We start from the raw sequence: 22,835 nt of genomic DNA, 5'->3' as shown, positions 1-22,835 counted from the left end.
TCATACCTCCTGATTTCAATGAAATTACAAAGCTATAGCAATTAAAACAATGTGGTAGTGGCATAAAAGCAGGCCCATAGATCAATGGAACAGAATAGAGAGCCCAGATATAAACCTGTGCATACATGGGCATTTAATTTTTGACAAGAGTGTCAAGAACATAAGTATGGAAAGAAGAGTCTCTTCAATAAGTGATACTGAGAAAACCAGATATCCATATGCTAAAGAATGAAACTGGACCCTTATTTTATACCTCTCACAAAACTTAATTCAAAAGGATTAAAGTCTTAAATTTGAGACCTGAAACAGTAAAACTCCTAGAAGAAAACAAAGAAAAAGCCCCTTGACATTGGTCTTGGTAATGATTTTTTGGATATGACACCAAAAACGCAGATAATACAAGCAAAAGTAAACATGTGAAATCATATCAAACTAAAAAGCTTTTGTACAGCAAAGAAAACAATCAAGAATATGAAAAGCAACCTATGGAAAAGGAGAAAATGTTTGCAAACCATATATCTGACAAGAGGTTAATATCTAAACTATAGAAGGAACTCAATAGCAAAAAACAAAGTTTAATGATTAAAAATAAAATAATCTCATCAAAAATGGGCAAAGGACCCAAACAGACATTTTTCCAAAGATGACATACAAATGGCCAATATGTACATGGAAATGTGCTCGACATCTCTCTAACCAGCAGGGAAATGCAAATCAAAACCACAATGAAATATTCACATTTGTTAGGATGGCTATTATCAAAAAGAAAAGAGATTTAAAACGGGAACTCTGTACACTGTTGATGGGAATGTAAATAGGTACGGCCATTATGAAAAATACTATGGAGGTTGTTCAAAAAGTTAAAAATGGAGTTATCATACGATCCAGCAATCCCACTTCTAGGTATCTAACTGAAAAAAAAAATGAAATGAGTGTCTTGAAGAGATACCTGCACTCCCATATTTATTGCAGCATTATTCACAATAGCCAAGATATGGAAACAACCTAAGTGTTTACCAATGGATGAATGGATAAAGAAAATGTGTATATACAAACATGGAATATTATTCAGTCATTAAAAGAAGAAAATCCTGCCATTTGCAACAACATAGATGAAGGTCATTACGTTAAGTGAAATAAGCCAGATAAAGAAAGACAAATATTATGTGGTATCACTTAATATGTGGAATCTTTTAAAAAGAGAGAGATAGAGACAGAGACAGAGACAGAGAGACAGACAGAGAAATGCCAATCTCATAGAAACAGAGAGTAGAAGGATGATTGTCAGAGACTAGGGATCAGAGAAATGGGAAGATATAAGTCAAAAGGTACAAACTTTAAGTTATAAGATGGGAAGATATAAGTCAAAGGTACAAACTTTAAGTTATAAGATGAATAAGTTTGAGTATCTAATGTACAGTATGGTGACTATAGCTAATAATGATATGGTATACCATATATTATGGTATAATATATACCTGATGTTTGCTGAGAGTAGATCATAAGTGTTCTCACAATAAAAAAAAGAGAGAAAAAAATCACTATGAAAGCTGATGGATGTATTAATTAACTTGAAAGTGGTCATCATTTCATGGTTTATACTTTGTATACATACAGTTTTATTTGTCAGTCACTCCTCAGTAAATCTGGGGCAAAAGTGCCGAGGAACAGGGACCTGCCAGATACTGGAATAGGAATTTAAAGTACAATCAGTAAGATTGGATAATTCAGAGGAAGCTGCATGACATCTAAGTGGGGTATTGAGGTGTGGGCGGGATTCAAATAAACAGGCAGGAGGAGGGGGGAGCTTTCCAAGGTGAAAAACAGCATGGAAATGCCTGCTAAAAGAATAGTATTGCTCAGTCTCCCTTGCAAAGACTTCTCTGACCTCCTCCCATCCCGTCTCTTGCCCTACAGGTTGGATTGAGACTTCCGAGTGCTTCCAGAGTTTTCCATACATGCCTCTATGATAACATTTACATTACATATTCTCTTTGTTTGTTTAAGGCCTTCACCTTTGTATGCACAGCACCCAGATCAGTACCAACATGAGGTTGATAGTCAATATACTTTATGATTGGATGAAAAGAAGATTGAGTAATGATGCATGGGTATTAAAAACCAAAGGGCCAGTAATGAGATGAGTGGAAATGAAACCTCATGAATTCAGAGCTTACAATAATTTTCCATTTGTACACAGTAAAACAGAAAGGCCTTAGTATTGACTGCAAGGATGGATAGGATAATGATAATAGCCTCCTCTAAAATTACTCCCTACTACTCTGCCTAGCACTCACTCCATTTTCACCACAATGGCCTCTTGAATGTCTCTAGAACTCACCAAGCATCTCTGCAACTGGGGCTTTTATAATTCTCAATCCTTCGCCTAGAATGCTCTTCTCTTATTAACATGGCTTGCACCTTCACTTCATTCAGTATTGCTTCAAGCGTCCCTATATTTGAGAGTCCTTCTTTGGCCCCTCTATCTGAAGTAGCATCTGCTGATCACCCTGTTCTTTTGTTATGTTTTTTGTTTCTCCCTGATTTGTCTGTTTATTATCTGTCTCCTCTCCCTAAAATGTTAACTTCTACGACCACAGACTTAGTGCTTAGCACATAGCAGGCACTCAATAAATATTTCTTAAATGAATAAATGAAAGAAAAATAAAGAAGCGGGGCCTAGATACGATATGAGAGAATCTTCATGAAAGCATGAAGTATGAGAGCATCTTCATGAAAAGTCGTAGTTTATAAAGGTTTATCTTGCAGTGGCACACAGAGTGGATGGAATAGGAGGGCTCAAAATGCGTATGACTAATTAGGTGGCTTAAATTGAGGGAAAGACAAATATTATATGATATCACTTATATGTGGAATCTCCAAAAAGAGATGGGGGGAAAAAGCAAAACTCACAGAAACACAGAATTATAAGATGGTTGCCAGGAGCTGGAGGGTCAAGGAAATGAGGAGACATAAGTCAAAGGGTACAAACTTTCATTTATAAGCTGAATAACTTCTGAGGATCTAAGCAGGGCCTGGCCTGGCAGGGGAGCTTTGAAGCAGAGAGGGAATATTTGGTGCATCAGGCAGGTGACTGCTAGTAGGTCTATTTCTCTTAGCATTTTGGAGGTATTCCCTATCAAACCTTTTTCCTACTAAAGAGTTTGGGGACCTTTCAACAGTTCCAGTTATCAAAAGTAGTCCCCTCTCCTCCAGTGTTTTTATGTACCGTAGAGCTACAGAATTGTTCCATTAAATGCCTATCCCCAATCATGAAATTTGCATGCAGAAAGCACTTAGCTCATTTGGAAGGAACTCTGAGGGCTAGAGTGGGCACTTAGCAGTTTAGGCAATCATGAGCTTAAAGAATTATGTTCAGTTGCACTAGGCAGATTTGAGTGCACTTCTGGAAAATAATTTAAATCTTCCCTCTCAGACTAAGATGTACACTCACTCCTCAAACCCTGTGCCTAGTAATCAGTCTCAGATCTGAGGTTCCCTGGATGATAATAAGCCAGAGAACCTAACAGGTAGTGATGGAGGTAGAAGGAGGTACTGAAAACGCTTAATTTGTATTCGGGGACCCTTAAGCCAGCTCAACTCACAACTCTTTTGACCACCCAGCCTAAAAAGAGATTTTGAGTCTCCAATACAGTAATTCCAGTTTGGTCTTATAAAAACACTTTGGTTTAAGCCTGCTTGAAAGCAGTACAGTGCAAGCAGATTATTCATTTACTACCTGTACCTCACCGAATTTTCTTTTCAGAAAGAGTCCTGATTTGGCCTTCGATGGGGTATTTCTTTTTTCATCAATAAAAGGCACAAGGAAAGAAATGTGACTACCTGACAATGTGAAAAGCACCCCGAGTGCATTCTGCCGATGAGCTAGAAATGACAGGTGAACACTGTGTCTTAAAGTCACCCCAGGGGATTCTCTCTCTGATGTGAAGGGAACAGCAGGGTCCATCCTTTCTGATTTAGTCTTTGACAGGCTGCTTTTCTGACAGTGGCTGCAATGTACTAAGTGCTGGTTTGGGAAAAGGATACCAGCTGAAGAGCGCCAATTGCCAATTGCAGGGGAAAGAAGGGGGTCTGAGGAACTTGGGAGATGAAATATGCAAGAGGCTGAAGATGGGAAAACCTCTCAAAAAGCAGTCTTGTATTTAACTTTGCAAACGTCAGAACCTTTACTTTGATGGTAATGTTTTTGGAGTGAACGAAGAGACTGAATTATAATGCCTCTCTTTGTAATTGTAGTTTTAGTTAAAGACTAACATGCTCATGGATATGAATTTAGGAGTCTTAACAATGGGAGCTAATATGCTTTTCTAGGTTGGCAAACAATAAAAGCAGTTATTTACCACTTTGTGTGTGTGTGTGTGTGTGTGTGTGTGTGTGTGTGTTTATGTTTTAACTACTTAATTCTGTCTGTGGAGAAAGAAGAAAATCAGAATCAAGATCCTTTTTTAAGTGCTAAGGGAATAATATCATAGTTTGTACCAAGAAAATGTAGGAATGGGATTTTCCACAGTTGTCAGAAACACGTATATACTGGCTACTTACTCCAACCACAAAAATTTTTAGGACAGAAATATAGACATCAGGGTTGCAACAGAACCATAGCTATAACTCTAATTTGAATCTAATATCTTTTTAAGGACAATCTAGAAATATCAAATGAATAGATTTGCCCCATTGAGTGTCTTAGGTCAAGATTTTGAGACACAGCTCCAGTTCCATTTCTTTTCTATAGATTGAAAGCATTTTTTCCCCTCCAAACCCCTTACCTTGACACTTTGAATGAATTTATTTACCCTAGGGTGCACAGTTTATTCTGTGAAAACAGTGTACTTCGGTTTCTTCAACATAGCTATTAGCTAACTATTTTACTGGATATATCGTTTTATTTTATTTTTATTTTTTTACCCCATAGTTTTCCTTCAAATGGGAATCAGTGAACTAGATGATATATTTAAGTGCACAGCCAGCAGATGGTCAGGCTGAGATGAGAACATATGGTTGAATATATTGTTTGGTTCAATCTTCCATTGGCACAGACGGCATATCCATCTTGATATTCCCCTTTAGCACCTGGGTAAAGAGGGTAAAAGATTTCCCTTGATTCTAGGAAATTTCTATGGCCATCATTGAAAGAACTTTACTATTTCACATTTAAAAAAAGATTGGAGTTAGGCATTTTGAAAAACCAACCACAGAGAAAGTCTAGCATAAATACCTTTTTCCCTTCTCTTAAAAATCAACTTATTGAGGTATATGTTACATATAATAAAATTCACTAATTTTAGATATTTCAATTTAAATGAATTTTGACAAGTGTGTAGACATGTAACCACTGCTCAAGTAAAAATATGGAACAGTTCTATTATCCCAAGTTCTCTTTTTCCCCTTTCCAGTCAATTCCCTCTCATTACTTTAGCCCCTGTCAACCCAGTGAAGTGTTTTCTGTCACTATGGCTTTTTTACCTTTTCTAGAATTTTATATAAATAGATATCATACCATATGCAGCCTTTTGAATCTGGCTTCTTTCACAAAACAAAATGTTTTTGAGATGCATACATGTTGTTGTTTTTCTTTTTTTTTTTTTTTTCCTGCTGGATACGTTTCCATTGTATGGATATACAGCAGTTTTTTTATATATTCAGCAGTTGATGGACATTTGGATTGCTTCCAGGTTGGGGTTAGATGAATAAAGCTGCTGTGAACATTCATGTATAAGTATTTGTGAATAATAAAGAATTTTTTTTTCAATTCCCTTGAGTTAATATGTAAGACTTGGGCTTGCATCAATTTTCTTTTTGTCTTTTTTGGTCGTAAGGATTTTTAAAAATTGAGGTGAAATTCACATAACGCAAAATTAACCATTTTAAAGTAAGCAAGTCAGAAGCATTTAGTACATTGAGAATACTATGCAACCACAAGCTCCAACCAGTTCCAGAATATTTTCATCACTCCATATTATTCTTGAGTCACTTCTCATTAACTCAACCCCTAGTAACCACCCACCTGCTTTCTGTCTCTCTGGATTTAACTCATCCAACTATTTCATATAAATGGAATCATTAAAACATGTGACCTTTTGTGTCTAGCTTCTTTCAGTTTGGATTCATCTATGTTACAGATATATCAGTATTTTACTCCTTTCTATGGTTGAATAATACTCCAGTATATATTTATCCATTAACCTGTTGTTGAACATTTGGGTTAATTTTACTTTGGGGATATGTGAACCATACTGCAATAAATGTTCATGTATAAGTATTTGTTTGAGGACCTGTTTTCAGTTCTTTCAGGTATATACCTAAAAGTAGAAATGCTGTCTTATGGCAATTTTATTTAACTTACTTAAGAACCACCAAATTTTTCCATACTTTATGTTCCAACTTTATATTCCTATAAGCAATGTAATAGGATTTCAATTTCTCCATCTTTTTTCAAAATTGTTTTCTTTTTAAGAATTTTTACCTTTGTAATAGATGTGAAGGAGTGTTTCATTGTGGTTTTGATTTGCACTCTGTCAATATTTGCTTCATGTATTTTCTATTTTTGGTGTACATGATCATAATTTTTATATCTTCTTTATGTTTTGACCCTTTTATCAATATATGACTCTCTAAGTGTCCTATATCAATTTTCACTTGAAGTTGATTTTGTCTGGCAATAATATAGACTCTCCAGCTTTCTTTTGGTTCCTGCTATGGAATATCTTTTCCATTCTTTTGCATTCAACCTATTTTTGTCTTTGGGTCAAAATTGAGTCTCTCACAGACAGAATATTGTTGGATCATGTTTTAGTATTCATTCTGCCAACCTCTATTTTTTAATTGGTGAATTTAATACATTTACATTTAAAGTGATTACTGCTAATAAGGCTATCTTTCACCATTTTACTATTTGTTTTTATAAGCTCTATCTATTTTTGTTCTTCAATTCCTCCAATACTGTCTTTTTTTGTGTTTGGTTAATTTTTTCTAGTCTGTCACTTTGATTCCTTTCTTACTTTCTTTTATGTGTATTCGTTAGTTGTTTTTCAAGTGGTTACCTTCGGGATTTAAATTAATATCCTAAATTTAAATAATCTAGGTTGAACTGATACCAATTTTGCTTCATTAGCATACAAAAACTCTGCTCCTTTGCACCTTCATTTTCCCATCCTTTATATTGTTATTGTCACAAGTTGCAACCTTATACTTGGGCACATCAACATAGATTTATATTTGCTGTTTTATGCATTTGTCTTTTAAATTGTATAGGAAACAAAAAAAAAGGAATTCCGAAGTAAAAATATTACTAGCTCTTATATTTCCCTATGAACTTACCTTTACCAGAACTCTTTATTTCTTCATATAGCTTAAACTTACTATCTAATATTCTTATATTTCAAACTGAAGACCCCCATTAGCATTGCTTGTAGGACAGGTATGCTAGGAACAAACTCCTTCAGCTTCATATATTCAGTGAGAAACAAATATTTATTATTGTAAAGCACTAAATTTTAGGAATATTTGTTAAGAGGTAGAAGTAATCTAAGTGTCAATCAATAGATGACTGGATAAGGAAGTTGTGGTGTACACATAAGCATGCACACACACACACACACACACACTGGACTACTACTCAGCCAATTAAAGGGTGAGATTGTGCCATTTGAGACAACATGGATGGACCTACAGGATATTATGCTAAGTGAAATCAGACTGAGAAAGACAAAAACCACATGATTTCACTCATAGAATCTTAAAAAACAACAAATGAATACATAAAGAAAAAGCAGAATCAGACCTATAAATACAGAGAACAAAACTAATGGTTGCCAGAGGGGAAGGGATGAAGGCTTGGGCTAAATGGGCGGCAAAAGAGACAGGGAGTTATAGGCTTCCAGTTATGAAATGAGTAAGTCATGGGAATAAAAGGCATGGCATGAGGAATACAGTCAGTGGTATTGTAATGGTGATGTAATGGGACAGATGGTATCTATGCTTGTGGTGAAGATCACATAATGTATAAACTTGTCAAATCACTAATCTATATATCTGAAACTAATGTGTATAACATTGTGTGTCAGCTATACAAAAAAACAAAACAAAACCACACATTATGTAAAAATTGTTAGTAAGAATGAAATACAGCCAAGACATCAACCTAAAATATGGAGCCTTGCCTTCAGAATAAGGAAATGGTTTTAAGTAGCCTGGAAATAGCAACCTATGATATTTTAGTAATCTTTGGTTAATCTTTCTTCTAATGAATTTGTAGCATTAGGTTTGGAAGTTTTGAGGCAGATTGTTGATAGGAAGAGCTGATTGTTGGTTTTATTTGATATGGTGGTGAAAGAAAAAGAAGAGCTCAGGAAAAAATAATTGAAAAGGAATATAGAATGCTAAGAAAATCTAGAAATTTTCAGGTTGTGAAATAAAATATTTCAAGTCCTCACCAGTTGCAGATAAGATTATAAAACATTTTGAATTAAAAAGGCCTTCTAAGACTCAGATTCATGGAAAAGTCCAAATTGAGTTTGTCTCTAAAGACACAGCCTCAGAGCAAAGACAAAATATGAATGTGGCTATAACACCTTTGGTTAAGAACTCTGCACAGCTTAAGATATAGCTCAATAGATCATTACAGTTGGGCAAAATAACTTTTATAAGGGGACTAAGAGTATAATTTCAGTGAAGGAAGATATGGTCAAAGGAGATGAAATTAAGTCAAGAGAGAGAAAGAGACATGCCCCCCCCCAAAAAAAAAAAATTATGGGTGTGACTTTGGCATATATGGCTGACTGATAAAACTCATAGATAAAAAATGGGAGAAGGGGTTCAGAGATATGTTATTGACAAAAGTACATTACCCTGGATTTAATAATGAGCAATAAAAGCAAACATAGGTATTCCACTTTATACAGGCAAGAAACAGGCTGAGAAAGAAAGGCGTATTCTCTGATGGTCTTTTCAAATTTGGTCAACGATAACAAAAGAGAAGATATCACAGAGGGTGGATCCAAGAGCCATGGAGAACAATGGACTACAAAGTTATTCCCAGGAATTGGATCTGGGGCCTAATTAATTAGGACGTATTTACTACCATCAGTGGGATTTTTGGTGACTCCTATGTGGCTCCAATTCTTTTCTTTTCCAAATGTGGATGTTAACTATAGTTATCCTGTCTCTTTTCGTCTTTGTGTATGTGTGTGTGTATATATATATGTAAAGCAGATGGCTTGACATTTTAATTCACAAGTCTCTGGATCATGAGTTGCCACATTCTGGCATGAGATTCTGATGCCAGATATTGTCGTGAGATACTGAATATTACCCTGATTGAATATGACTCTTGGGGTATCCATAATTTGCATTTGGAAGGGGAAATCGTAGTAATAGAGAAGACTATGTTATATTGCAGGGGGCAGCAAATGCTGGCTAGATCATAGCCGTACATTTTGTGATGCTTTTTACTATCTGACCCTTTAAATAAAAATTTGCAGGCCTCTAGGGCATTGTGTTATTTGTCAGAATTTCTTCCTGTACTACCCCTTCCCTGCAACTAATGCCATATAAGCAGATTTACTTCCCTGTCTCCTTGACTTTGGGTGTGACCATGTGTCTTCCTTTGGCCAAGCAAAACAAGGGGGCAGCAAGAGCATGTACCAGTCCTAGGATGAAGCATAAAGAAACAGTGCCCATTTCTGTTAAAACTTCTTATGTTTTAACCATCCACCTCTTCTGTTCGTGACAAAACACACACTGGTTAACTGGGGGCTCCAATGAGAGAAATACATGGAGTATACATCTCAACTCAAAGCAAAACCTAGACCGAGATCAAATGATCCCAGCTAAACTTCTCAGAGACCCAACCTACCTGTAGAAATCTCCAGAAGAGACAATGCTTGTTTTTATCAATTTTTTTCTTTAAAGATTTTATTTATTTATTCATGAGAGACACACAGAGAGAGGCAGAGACATAGGCAGAGGGAGAAGCAGGTTCCCTGTGGGAAGCCCAATGCAGGACTTGATACCAGAACCCTGGGATCATGACATGAGCCAAAGACAGACATTCAATCACTGAGCCACCCAGGTGTCTCTGTTTTTATAAACTCTTATATGGTATAATAAAAATAAACATTTGGTCTTTGTCCCCAGTTCCTGGCACAGAGCTCCCCCAAATTTGGAATTTTCTGTCTTTCACATCATAATATGATCTATGGTGGTAGGGGCTAGACAGCTTTAATGGGGGCTGATCAATAGAAAAAACAATGGTGAAATTAGAGAGTTAACTTTTGGCTTCCCCTACCCACAACCTCCAGGGAGGGGAAAGAGGCTGGAAATTGAATTCAATCATCAATGGTGATTTAATCAATCATCCCTACAAGGATAAACCTCTCTAGAAACTCTTGAACAATGAGATTTTGAGAGTTTCCAGATCAGTGAACACATCGGTGTGCCAGGAGGGCAGCACACTCAGAAAGGGCATGAACGCTCTCTTCTCCCTACTTTCTCCCATATCTTGCCCTATCCATCTATTTCATTTGGCTATTCCTGAATTGTATCCTTTTTAATAAGTTGGAAATCACAAGTAACTTTCCTAATTTCTGTAAGCCACTGTAACAAGTTACTAAACCAAAGGAGGAGAGTTGTAAGAACCTCTGAATTTGTAGTCTTCTGATTAAAAGTTAGGGTAGCTTGGGCACCCCACTTTTGGCTGACATCTGAAGTGAGGGCAGTTTTGTGGAACAGAGTCCTTTAACTGTGAAGTCTGTGCTACTCCAGAAGTTAGTGTCTAAATTGAATTGAATTGTTGGACCTTCAGTTGGTTTTAGAAAATTGATATGGAAAAACAGCATGTATTTGATGATGGTAGAAAAAATACACACACTGAGTTTTGGGAATGCTTGTTACACGGTAGTATTTGGTGATGGTAGAAAAAGTACATACACTGAGTTTTGGGAGTGTTTGTTACACAGTACTATTGCAACATAAACCTAACAAATATAAAAGCTGTCTTTCACACTAAATTTTTTTTTAAAACTATATATTGAAATAAAACATTTGGCTAACTGATCATAATCTTAGGGATAAATTCCCAATGTTTTCAATGTGACCTCAATGTACATAGATTTATTTAAAGTTGGCCGGCTGCTTAGTCAAAAACAAAACCAAAACAAAATTTCAGGAGCTCTGAAGTTTTATTTCATTAATACAACAAAGATTTAGTGATGTAAATGTTGTGCAGTGATAATAAAATAATACTTAAAACTATTTTTGTTATGTAGATTTTAGAATGACTAAACTTACAGGAGCCTTTTCAAAGGCTTTTATTTTTTAAAGAGAACAAAGAGACCTAAGAGTGCTAGATTTTAGACCAGAAGAAGCTTGTTAAATAGGAAAAAAACTATAGGGAAAAGACAAACTTTATTTCTAATTTATGCTTAAGGCATAAGACGTAACCCATGTTTTATATGGAACTCCACTATATTTAGTAGTGAATCCCCCTTATTTTCTTTACCTTTTATGTTTTTTTAAATTGTTCTCTTCCTCAATTTCTCTAACATATTGTAAGTTTTTGTTGAATCTTAGGGACGTATTCATAGGTAACTGCTAGTGTCCAAAACAAAATATAGTAGATGTCTGGCCTAACTGGAGAAGATTCTAACTGCAAGGGACTCTGGGCTAGGAATATTCAATTTCAGGTATAGTTTTCTGTGACATGGCCATTTTAATCTCTATAAAATGATTCTAGATAATTGTACATACACAAGAAGCTCCTTTAAAGTCAATATTCTCAACAGAAACTGAAAATTCTATACAGTTTCAAATCCATTGGGAAAAAAACAGATGGAATCAAATTGAGTCTATCCAAGAACTTCAAGATAACAGTTTGTTCAATATAGAATGGACTTTGCTATAAATTTGGTGTGTCATACTGTACTTAACACATTATGATTAATGAAAAACCAAAAGGGTCTTTGAAAAAAGTCGTCTTTAACCAAATGATTGTGATATGTCCTAATTGCATTATGGGGCTGAAGGAGAAGAATGGAACAAACATTTGTTGAATATCTGGGCCAAATATTATATGTCTTCGGAGTGAAATTTTTGAATATTTCATTTGTTCTTTTTGATATAACGTCATGTCCTATATGAAAACAGATTGAAATATAAGGACTAATGACAAGTAACAAGTGACTCTTGGTTTTGGAAACAAATTCTACCTTATTTAGTACCTGAGTAGATGTACTAAGAAGTCTGAATAAAAATGATTCACATCTAAACATACTTCTCTAGTTCCAGATTTTGAATGTATTGTGTATTCAAAAGATACTGAAGAATAAATTCCTGAACATTTTTTTTTTTTATTCTGCAAACTCTGTAGAAGCTTCTTTGCTCCATTAACTAGGTCTAAGTCTTTTGTTTTAATGGCCTGCCAACGATTTTCTTAATCTTTATTCTGCTCTTTGAAATGGTTCTCTTAATCTCATATAAGCTTCTTTGGCTTGGGTCAACCCATTTGGGGCTCCTTTGGAAAATAAAATCCAATACCCAGTACAGGGGCTGCCCACTGTCAGAAGAGTCAGGCCCCAATCTTGGACACATGGTTCCTTCCTGAGAAGTACGGCTAAGAGGCATCTGCTGTGGATGTACTCATGAATAGCCACTCTTCTGAGATCCGGGAATTCATTATTCTCAAGCAGTCTGCAAGAACCAAAAACCAAAATTGAAATCAGTTAGGTTTAGTTTCTTCTTCAGAAATCTAGAGATTTCTGCAGACCAAATCTAAAAAACGCTTCTTTCCTTGACACAGTGGGATTCAGTTGGCTTGTTCCACTATACGGCCTTGGAGTATCTTGTTTCTAGCGCCCCCTCTAGGTTCTATGCAGGGAGCTGGCGGTCAGCCGTCTATTCCTCTGACTGGAGGGAGATTATTTACTCTTGTTTCCAGAAACACGTTATGTATCTCAAAGACCCTTAGGTGAAGGCCAAAGAGAGCCTCTTCCGCCTTCTGAATCTCAATGGCCCTGCTGCCTATACCCACCTGTGTGCAAAAGGGAGCCCTGGGCTCTTTATCTTTTGTCTATCTCAACAGTTTTCTCCATCCGCTGTAGATACAGCCAGGGTATCAGAAGGGAGGCAAAACCCAGCTAGTTCTGCCAATTTTAAGCAGATAAGAGGTGACTTTTTACCTTTAAAAAAGTTTTAATTTAATAGTTTAAAACTGGCACACAGTCTCCATGGCTGGAGGCTACTGTATTCCTCTGACATAGATGACTGAGAAGCCTTGGAACATAAATATATGCAATAAGCCAATAATTCTGCCTGCCTTTCTGCTGCTCCTACAGGGTATCTCAGAGCTGGCAAACAGAAGGGTAATGGGAATTAGAAGGAGGGGGAAAACAGCAATAAAAATATAAATCAAAGAAAGAAGGAAATCCATTTGCTCCTTGGCAGCAGAGACAGTGCTCGGCTAATCCATGCTGAGTGCAATCCAATACTCCTTTATATAATCCTGTGCCGGTGGAAGAAAATTAAAGTTTAATGCAATAACGGCTGACACAAATCACTTTTGTTGCCCAGAAGCAGATTAAAGAATAGTTAAAATCATACAAATCTAATTTCTTTTTTTGTTGTTGCTTTATTCTGTAACATCTTGATGCTTTAATCCCTAGCATCAGTTTTTGATTATTAAACATATATTGCCAACATAAGAGAGATTGCAGGAAAAACAGTGACAGCCAGGAAATGATTTGTTCTCAAATGGTACATGTTAAAGCTCTTTCAAAATCCATAAATTTTTCATAGGTTGGTAGAGGTCCGTGCCTTTAATCAATCTGTGTCAAGGGAATTTTAAAATAAGCATAAAGGTAATGGAATGCTATCAATCATAATTGGTGCTGGAAAGAACCATCACAGTCCATCAGCTATCACTCTTGTGTTGTGCATGTGTATGTGCACATGTGTGTGTATGATGTGTACACATGTATGTCAGAATGGTGCATTACCAGTCTCTATTTTTTATTACTGCCATCAGTGGGACAATTTGAGGACCTTGTATAAAGGTAGACAGGAATTTAAAAACAACAACAAAAAAACCCCAAACTCATTGTGGCTATAATTTCTACCTTCTCCTGTTCCCTTTATAGGAATTGCTATCTCTGCAGAGACAACAACTTACTTCATCCATGAAATAGACTTCTCCATTAGAACAGAAGCATTTAAAAAAATAAGGTCTCCCCAACTTTTAAGCTATATAAATGCCCCTTTGCTACTTGCAAATGCTGCAAGGGGGTTAGAATTTCCCCCACCCTATCCACATACCCAGGACCAACACAGTGAAAGGAAAATTCACACAGGTTTCTTGATAACAAAATTTGATAAGGCAGAGACATTTTTGCAGAAACTCTTGCTGGAATTAAATCAAACTTTTGCTCTAATGCCATGGATTTCAAGTAACACTATCTAGGGGTTTTCCATAAAAGGTTCTGAAATCATCTCTGTCCCATTTCATGGGAACTTTGTGGTTAATGGGTATTATCTATATTTAGTCATAGTGTCAGCAAGAAATTTCCAAGGAAAGAAAATTCTGGATGCATGCTTCCCTTGTACTATCAGTAGGGTTCAGTTCTCTACTTGAGCTGAAACCTACTCTGTGTGTATATGTATATATGTGTATGTGTGTTTTAACTTTTATGATGGAAAGTTTCTAACATAAAAGGAAAAAATATAATATCATTCAACTTGAGTAATTACCCATTAATGTCCAATTTTGTGTCATCTATACTTTTATCCATTCTTCACTGCCCCATTTGAAGCAAATCTCCAATAACATATCATTAAATACATAAATATTTCAGCATATATCCTTAAAGATAAGGATTCTTTTTCAAAATAGAGCCAAAAATCATAATGCCAACTTAGAAATTTTCAATACTTTCTAAATGTCATTAAATATCCAGTCACTGTTCAAGTTTCCAGGATTATCTCATACATATCAATTTTTTAAAATTTACTGACTCATAAGGATTGAAATAATGTTTCCAATTACAATTGGTTAATATGCCTCTTAAATACTTTTTATCTTAAAAGCCTCTGTGTCCTCATATGCCCATCTCTCTCTCTCTCTCTTCCTTTTAATTGTTACACAAAATTTTACACAGTTCCTTGCCATCTGAGTTTTACGGACTGAATCTCATTGATGTCATTTAACATGTACTTCTTGATCTTTCTCATAACTTGATATATAGGTCTAGAAGCTTGACTTGTTCCAGAACAGACCTTCCTGGTTCAGTACTCTTATTCAAATGCTGACAGCGTTTGATGGGCCAATCCAAGGTTGGTTTCAGACACAGTCATTTAGTGGCAGCTATGCCAAAAATAACCACAAACATTGGAGGCTTTGTATAGAAGAGGTTTTGAGTTTTGTTTTGTTTTGTTTTCCCCAGAGGAGCCCATGTTACTGGGTTTCAGTACTCAGTGGTTACCCCATATTATTTCCTTTCTCGCTCCACTCACCTAAGAGTACTGTAAGCACATTGTTCAGTGAATTTATAGACACCTAGAATTTTGGATCTGGATATGATCATAGAAGTTTTAACCTATATTACTAAGCATATATTTTTTGAAAAGACACCGAAGCCAAGAGAAACTAAGTAACTTCTTCAAGATTGCATGACTTTAAACATTTAATTCTAAAAAATTTAAAAATAATTTAAGCTTTTACCACCCATCTGTAGATGACTTGAGTTTAGAGCTTTGAGAGCAGGCCATTTCTGGGGGTAATACTGGTGGTTTGTGTTCAGCCAGTTCACAAACACAAATGAAATGTGACTTCTACAAGTATAAAAAAAGAACTTCAGTTGTTTAAATACCTATTGTGTACCATGAACGTAGTAGATTCTTTACACACTTCACTTAAATTAACACATATAATGACTATAAGAAGTGTATTATTGTGTGTTACACTTTATGTGTGAAGAATTAAGCCGTACAGAGTTTAGACAAAGTTACCCAAGCTTATACAGCTAAAAAATGGAAAAACTGGGATTTAAGCAGAGTTGTCTGAGTTCAAATCACAAATCACATGGTATCTCTGCTATGATATGTTGCATTTATAGCAGTAGGGCTTGGAGTCAGAAGATCACAGCTCTGCCTCTAATTATCTGTGGTAACACTCAGTAAATCACTTGCCCTTTGAACCTTAAGTTTATCATTTCTAAGAATGGATTATAAAAAGAAGCTAAGTTTGCCATTAAAGTCAAAGGGCTGATATATGTGGATAGCATTTTATAAATAGTAATGAGTTACACAAATGCCTATCATTCTAATTTACCTGTTTATCTCAAGCACACACATGACAATTTTGCTTATGTGGGCCACTAGAGGATTAGAGAGAAGTGAAAAAAAAAATCTCTGTCTCCAAATCTGGGTTGACTTCTTGCATCAGTAAACCCTTGTGAATCTGGTGCAGAAGACTTGAATGGTTTTGCACAGGATGTGTGGCAAACATGGAGAAGCATGGCCCAGATTCCCATTGACGAGAGACTTGTTGGCCAGGTCCTGGGAATGCTGTAGACAGTAACCTCAGCTCTCATCCTGTTCACAATTGACTCAACTGCAGGAAGCTGCAACACCCAAGAATAAATTCTTTCTGCTACTCTAGATGACCAATACAATGACTAACCGAATCAAAGTTATAAGGCCCATTTAGCCCCCTGAGGGACACTTTCCTGCATGTACACTGCAGAACCTCTCATGGGGTTAGACAGTGCTTTGTGGGCCTGCAACATAGTTTGAATTCCCTCTTTGACCAATTCTACTCTCTTCTCCTTCCTTCCACAGGTATGCATCCCTAACCATACCTAATCAAAAGCCATATTCCATTTCACTGTTTCCCCAGAACCTAACTTGTGACACATGTGTTTCCTGAACTTTTTTTTTCATATTTCATCCTAGGTAAACAAACTATTACAAACTTAGAGTCCGTTTCAAATGCAATTCCTTCAGACTTCTAATAAAGTGCAACGTGTTTGAAAAATGGCAGATATTTTCCCATTTAGGTTGAGCATTTGGGGGCCCCTTTCTTTGGATAACTTGAATAGGGATCAAAAAAAGCTTTTTCTGCCAAGTGCTGCAGTACCTGAGTATTTCAACTTGATATCAATAACAATGCTCACGACAAAGAGAAAGTGTCATTATTCAGTTCTTCCTTTCTTGAGAAGAGAGAAAAGGATCTCTAGTGGTAGATTCAATATTTTATTTGCTGTAGGTTGGATTTTACTTTAAGAATATGGTATTGTGACTAAGAACTGAGCAGTGAAGGGTGATGATTTCAAAATATAGTGGAGGAAATGAAAAACATAGGGAAACGACAGAATTAGAACCGGGCTAGAACATTGCCAGTGCTATAAAACATGCTAAAATCAGAGATACAGGATTGAGGAGAAAGAACTCATTATATAAAGTAAGGAAAAGAGGTTGTGCTAGGTAAGTGTGGTCAGAAAGAGTGTATTCTCTTTTTTTCTTTTGGCCCCACAGATTATTTTTAATTTTCATAAAATTTTGTTAGTTTCTTGAATACAGAAAACAAGCAAGGAATAAACAGCTTTTCATTTTGCACCCAAATAGGGCTTCCAGCAAAAATAGAAAAAGAAAAATATATAAAAGTGCAATTACAAAAAGCAAAATTCAAAAATTCAAAGAGTAAAGATAGCCATATTATGAAAAGGAAAAGCTTTCCTTTCTTTTAAGTTTCTGTCCCTTAAAGAAGTCACTAGTATTAGTTTCTTATTAATCTTCCCAGGAAAAAAAATTGGTCATATATCACTGTGTGTGTTTGGGTGAATTCATGTATTTAGCTATCTATGTGTGTGCCTATGTGTATATAAATATGCATATCTTATCCTGTTCTGATTATATTACTCAAGCAAACTATCCCAAAACTTAGTGGCTTAAAACAAACAATACTTTTACTGCATCTTACGATTTTGTGAATTAAAAAAATTTTTTTAAAGATTTTACTTATTTATTCATGAGAGACACAGAGAGAGAGAGGCACAGACACAGAGGGAGAAGCAGGCTGCAAGCAGGGAGCCGGACGTGGGACTCCATCCCGGCACTCCAGGAGCTCGCCCTGGACCGAAGGTGGCGCTAAACCTCTGAGCCACCAGGGCTGCCTGAATTAAAAATTAGAGCAAGGGTCAGCCAGGCAATTCTTCTGCTCCTGTGGCATCAATTGCTACTCTAGGAAATTCTCGGTTGGCATCTGGTCTGGTCTGCAGCTCAGTGATCCCCAGGAACAAGACAGAAACCAGAATTGGCATAAGGTTACTATATTTTCTTTATCTGTTAATAGTCACAGCTTAGCCCAATTTCAAGGGGAGGGAAATAAGACTGCACAGTGTCTAAGTGGCCATATGAATTTATTGTAACTGAGTATTATGTGTACTGTGTACATATTTATACATATGTGTATGGAGTATGCATATTCATGGATGCTTTTATCTATATTCTATAAGAAATGTACACAAAAAGATCAGACATTCAATATTCTTTTTTTAAGTTTTATTTATTTATTCATGAAGACATACAGAGAGTGGCAGAGACATAAGCAGAGAGAGAAGCAGGCTTCCTGCAGGAAGCCCGATGTGGACTCCATCCCAGGACTCCAGGATCTGCCCTGAGCTGAAGGCAGGCACTCAACCACTGAGCCACCTAGGCATCCCGACATTCAATATTCTTAAAACCAAAGAGCGTGTGTATATGGTGTAGGATAAACTATCAGAAGTAAAATTCCTCTCTTAAATTTATAAGATATCATTGAACTATAACTTCATATTTTATTTCACTTTATTTTTTTAAGATCTATTTATTTGAGAGAGAGAGACTACGTGCACACACATATGCGTGAGTGGAGGGAGTGGCAGAGGGAGAGAATCTTCAAGCAGACTCCCCTCTGAGCACGGAGCCCAGTGAAGGGCTCTATCCCTCAACCTGTGAGATCATGACCTGAGCCAAAGCCAAGACCTGGGTGCTTTACTGACTGAGCCACTCAGGTACCCCTATAACTTCATATTTTAGATGATAAACTTCAACTACACATCATGATATTAAATGAATATAGATTTTAGAACTTGAGATTGGACTCTACCTAAATGCAGCAGTATTTTCTGCCTACAGTTGTAGAAGACATCTATCGGACTACTTACCTTCTTCTTCTTCTTCTTCTTCTTCTTCTTCTTCTTCTTCTTCTTCTTCTTCTTCTTCTTTTTTTTTTTTTTAGATATATTGATCTTAATCCAAAGCAAACAACATAACAAAAATAAACATCTCATTATTGATTTTAAGGATTCTTTTCCATTCCATTTGCTCCTCACTTAGTCCGCATGTTGTTACTATTCCTATAATTGGCTTCTGGGAAACTGTGATAAATCACAAACAGTAAATCTTGAGTTGGTATTTACTGATTTTGGAAGTAAGTTGGCATCTCTTAACCAGCTGTAAGGGAGTTAGCTGAGGTGAGAATACAAAAGAATACATTCTGTATAAAAGGGAATTGAATTTTTCCTCCTTGTGCTCTCAGGCTTAGGATTTGCCCCTCCTCCTCACTCAGGGAGTTCTATCAGATAACTGAGCCATCGAGACCCTGGAACCACCTGATGAGAGTTTAGGGAACTATCTCTTCTATATTGCACCTTTTCTTCCTCATGGTCATTTCTTTTATTTCTTCAGAGAGGGATATATATACTTGAAACTTCCCTACTTGTCTAAAATCTCAATGGCTCTCTTTAATCTCACACAGACAACACTGTGCTTATAGTTTTGTCCATCTTCTTACACATTCACCCTTTTCACTGCCTTCGTCCCATCTATTCATAAACGCAGGAAAAATACAGAGAGATTTCAATATTTGTATTAAAAAATCAAACACATGCACCTTCAAGGAAAATTATGTATTCAAATAATTCACTCTATTTGAACTCTGAAGATCTATATAGAAATGTGGTACTTCCAAGCTGTGTTTCACAAACTTCCTGATTTAATCAGATGAACTTCCTTCTACCATGGTTTATGATATGATAAATGTCATATTGCTGACATATTACAATACAGAAAAATGTATGTTACTGCCAACACCCTTGAAAAATAATGAGGTCACCCTCTTTCATCCATTCATCTGTAAATATTGAATTCCTCTTAAATGCTGGACACTGTTTTAAGAACTCGAGAATATAGCAGTGAATAAGACAGACATAGTTCTCAAGAGTTATATTCTATTGTTTATGTGCATGGAGTTGGATAGCCCAGAAGGGTATTAAGATTCTTTCTTGGGGATCCCTGGGTGGCGCAGCGGTTTGGCGCCTGCCTTTGGCCCAGGGCGCGATCCTGGAGACCCGGGATCGAATCCCACATCAGGCTCCCGGTGCATGGAGCCTGCTTCTCCCTCTGCCTATGTCTCTGCCTCTCTCTCTTTCTCTCTCTGTAACTATCATAAATAAATAAAAATTAAAAAAAAAAAAAAGATTCTTTCTTGTTCTTTGTCCAGGGCATTTAGGTTCCAATCACTATGGCAGACCAGCATTCAGAAGGCCTCAAATGTCATCATTTGGTTTTGTTGTGGCCTGGGATGCTAACTGAGGTACAACCCACAAGTCTCTGTATTATCTTTTGCTTCCAAAAACTTTTTAGATTTTTTATTTTTCTCAACAACATTTCAAAGACAACTCTGTACACATCTGTTGTGTTTCTGCACATCTTCTGAGTGAGGTATTTCCTGTCCTTTGTTTCAAGCTGTCTTTTCAAGGATATTTATATAGAGAGAAGAATCTTAGTAGATAGAGTGTCTCCCTCAGGAGTAAAGGGCAGGCATGCTTCTTGTCCAGTATAATAAAGATGATGTCTCCCTCTGGAATAAAGAGAAGGCATGCCTAGTGCTGATTATAAGATTCAAGTTCCCTAAGCTCAGAGTTCCTCTCTTGTAATGAAACCTTCTGTGTGCACAGGTATCCTCACACTTTCTTCATGTCACCCTGTGGGAATTGGGCTTTGTGGAACTACGGCAAAAATGCCAATACTCTAACTACTGCTGGTGCTGTGAGTTATAAACTGCCCTTCATCTATGACCCAGGAGTTTGGGGTCTTCTGCCATCATCCATGAAACTTGGCAGGATAACTTGTTAGCTTGCAAATAGGAAAAAATCTCAGACCCTTCACAGCTCTTGAAGGCAACTTCGTGAAGGAAACCATGAGTGCTATTCCAAAGGTGTTACTAGTAAATAATTATTCACTACTCCAGGGCTTAAAGGAGAATGAGACAGGGAGAGGAAGGGGTGATGTTCCCTACATTTCAGCTCTTGAGAAACATGGCCATCTACCCCACATTCAGAGGGGAGAGTGGAGTCACAGCTGTGGGAACAAAAGTAAAATGTTGATATATCTCCTTCAGCACTAATCTTTTTTGGAGTGACTATTTTCATGTGCGTTTTAATAAAATACATTCTCTAATTTGATGCCTTCTTAAACACAAATTATTAAACAGGATTCCAGCCTTCTGCAGAAGGCAAGTTCCTTATTGCAAACATAATTTATTGTATTAAACTAAGGTTGTGTTCTTGCTGCTTTGCAGATGCCTTAAGCTGACAACTAACTTTGTTGTCTCCTTCCTAGGTATTGAAGGCCACTTCACCAGAAGACAGCCTTGTTCTCTTGCTACTTCTCATCTGCAGGCCCACATTTTGAGATCAGAATACCTAATTACACACAACTTCTGGGCCCCATTCTACCATGAAGAGGAGGGCAACCTCTCCTACAGAGTCAATTGGCAGTTCCCTGAGACCTTTACACTTTGGGTTGTGACTTACAGATAGACATGGTAGATGTGATTTTTTATTACCTTCATCTTCCAGATGTCTCTCTTTTCCAAGTTTTAAAAACTGTCCTGTGAGGGGCTCCTGGGTGATTCCGTTGGTTAAGCATCTGCCTTTGGCTCAGGTCATGATTCCAGGGTCTTGCTTGGTGGGGAGCCTGCTTCTCCCTCTCTCTTTGACCCTCTCCCTGCTTATGCACTCTCTCTCTAAAATAAATAAAATCTTATCTTATTGTATTGCATATCATTTATGAATAAATCATACAGTGTCACTTTTCTGTGTGTACTCTGATGTCTGTTTTGCAATGGGTGTGTGATGATTGTGTACAATTGCTAATTTACTTGCTTTCTAACTAATCATATTCCTGATATCTTAACACAGTGCTTATTTTAAGTCATTTCATTGTTTATTTTATTAATAATTATATTAATTATATAGTGTATCATATTATATTTTGTATAACACATATTATTTACTGTATAAAACATTCAGTTATTTATATAACATAGGTAATGACATTCCTACCATATATGGAACATATAACTAAAGATAATATGTATATATTTATATAAATTCAGGTCAAAAGTATCTATATTCAAAATAATTATAGATAAATATTTGCCTAGGGACGCCTGGGTGGCTCAGTGGTTAAGCATCTTCCTTCGGCTCAGGGCGTGATCTCGAGCCCTGGGATTGAGTCCCACATCAGGCTCCTTGCGTGGAGCCTGCTTCTCCCTCTGTCTATATCTCTGCCTCTCTCTTTCTTTATGTGTCTCTCATGAGTAAATAAATAAAATTTGAAAAAAAAAGGTTAAATTCTTTAAAAAATAAATAAATATTTGTCTAGATAGAATGCTAGATTGATAGGAAGGTGGATTTTGTTACAGTGACAAATTAACCTCCAAATCTCAGCGGCTTAAATCACAAAGATTTATTTCTTTTGCACACTCTGTGTATTTCATGATT

Source organism: Canis aureus, chromosome 1 (genome assembly GCF_053574225.1).
Source record: "Canis aureus isolate CA01 chromosome 1, VMU_Caureus_v.1.0, whole genome shotgun sequence".
Classification (NCBI taxonomy): Eukaryota; Metazoa; Chordata; class Mammalia; order Carnivora; family Canidae; genus Canis; species Canis aureus.
This window is presented reverse-complemented; position numbering follows the sequence as displayed.